The sequence below is a fragment of the Triticum urartu genome, unplaced genomic scaffold (genome assembly GCF_056163025.1).
Source record: "Triticum urartu cultivar PI428250 unplaced genomic scaffold, HENAU_Tu73 scaffold820, whole genome shotgun sequence".
In the NCBI taxonomy this organism is placed as follows: Eukaryota; Viridiplantae; Streptophyta; class Magnoliopsida; order Poales; family Poaceae; genus Triticum; species Triticum urartu.
In genome coordinates this window covers 1,054-3,014 of record NW_028261012.1, presented here as the reverse complement: position 1 = coordinate 3,014, position 1,961 = coordinate 1,054, and the positions used below count along the sequence as shown (strand labels likewise).

The 1,961-nt window shown below is 43.4% G+C and overlaps 1 non-coding gene across 1 annotated transcript; it reads left to right on the top strand.

Annotated features, from left to right (window-relative positions):
- Positions 1–244: 244 nt before the first annotated feature.
- TRNAK-UUU (transfer RNA lysine (anticodon UUU)) lies at positions 245–317 on the top strand. Its single transcript has one exon. It is a non-coding gene; the product is annotated as a tRNA-Lys (tRNA).
- Positions 318–1,961: the final 1,644 nt, after the last annotated feature.

Sequence of the window (1,961 nt, the reverse complement as noted above, 5' to 3'; positions counted from 1 at the left end):
GACGAATCCATCTTATTTCCTTATTTCTCTGTTTTGGTAGCAGGAGAAGTAGTTTGTTCAGCCCGGACTTCAAGTAGTCTCCCCCGTTGACCTTCTTTTTTAGATAGAATCCTCAATGAGTGGAAAGGACTCCAAACTTGCTCCACAGTACTATACCATACAGAGCCGCGCCCTTGTGATATGATAAGAAGAAAAGGGGCCAGGCCGCCTCTTTTCTTTCCGCACCAAGCCTTCTTGTAAAATCGGGTGTATAGCTCAGTTGGTAGAGCATTGGGCTTTTAACCTAATGGTCGCAGGTTCAAGTCCTGCTATACCCAACAAAAAAAACCACTCTTGTATTCGTAAGGATGCATAGTAGCCTTCAAAGAGCACTCTTTGGCCCTTGAGAAAAGCCCCTTTCTCATCAACATCTCGACTTCGCTCGTTGTTTGAGGTAAGTATAAAGGAGATCAGATCTGTCCCGGGAATCGGAAGGATACAGAAATATGGAATCGAGCACAGATTATAGGAAACAAGCAAACAGAACAGGTTGGATCCCCATCTTTAACTGCACAGAGCAGCAGCCTACTATTGATTGATGATCTTACCTTCCTGAGAGTCGAGGAACAGCAGATGAGATAGCCGAAAGGGGGGACCCCGGGTAATAGGTTTCCTTTCGGTTTAGGCTTGAGAGAAATCAGGAACTGAACTGAGCACTCCACAAGTATGGATTGGATTGTTTCATTCTGATACCAACTTTCATGCTGGAAGATAAGGTTTGCCATACTGGGAAAGGGGGAAAGGAAATAGGATCCCTCTCTTCTCTACAGGAATGAACTTCTCCTCGCCGCCCACTGGCAGCTATACTTAGGTTAGGCGCAATAGGTGACTTAGGTTGGGTTGTCTGGATCAATCCTACAACGAGTAGCTCTCTTTCCTTTTAATGGAACACTCACTAGATTCTGCTAAATAGAGCGATAACTGCAAAGATAAGCCGGGTCATCCGAAAATCAGGAAATATTTCCTTGATTTTCTGCATGGCATATTTCCTATCATTTCACAACCTACTTTTTTTCTTAGTTAGATACTATAGCACCTTCCCTTCATGGGGAGATGTTTATATACCATCTAAATTCATTCATTCATTCATTACTTACTTGCTCTTCTTTCCCAGTGATCGGAATAGGGATTTCCATGGATTGTAGGCCCTCGATTGTAATGATGGTATCAATGAAGATGAACATGATACTATTTAAAGCAATGGTTGATAGAGCGAGGTCTAACCTTGATTGGGTAGACCGAGAAGCAAACCACTAAGCAACTGGACTGCAGCCCCGAGAAAACAAGCAGTTCGGAAAAGCAAGTCAGGAATACGGTGGCGATGCAGCAACGATACGCATTCCCGCAAGGGGTAGTGAAAAGCCATTAGGGGGAAGAGATAGGTTCTTATTCTAAGCCAAATTACTATACCATAAGATGATTACCATTATGAGATGACACTTGAGAGGGCACTTTAAAGTGATTGAACCCACTTTCCATGTTAGTTTAAGCAACAATATCGCTAGGGACCAAGTAGTGAAAACGGCAGCTCCATTTTCCAAAACTTTCTGTCTCATAAGACTGTGAAACCACACAATTTGACATTCCCCTTGGGAAATAGGGAAAAACAGGCCCGGATTCCGATAACTTATGTCTCGCCTAGTGGAAAAGTACACAATTGACTAAGAAGATTGGAAGGGTGGTACGAAAATACTCATCGGGTCTTTCGTTCAGCAGTCATGATATAGCTTCTAGCTTTGACCGCTCTTAAGGTGCCCGCACTCTTGGCTTGAATCGCCGACTTGTGTTTCGGTTTTAACCGAAAGCAGAATCCTATCATTTCACTACTCGACAGAGGCTCCTCATTCATCCATCGGATAGGACGCCCCATCTATGGACCAAGAGAACGAGATATTGACTTTTTTTACATCTGTAACTACATT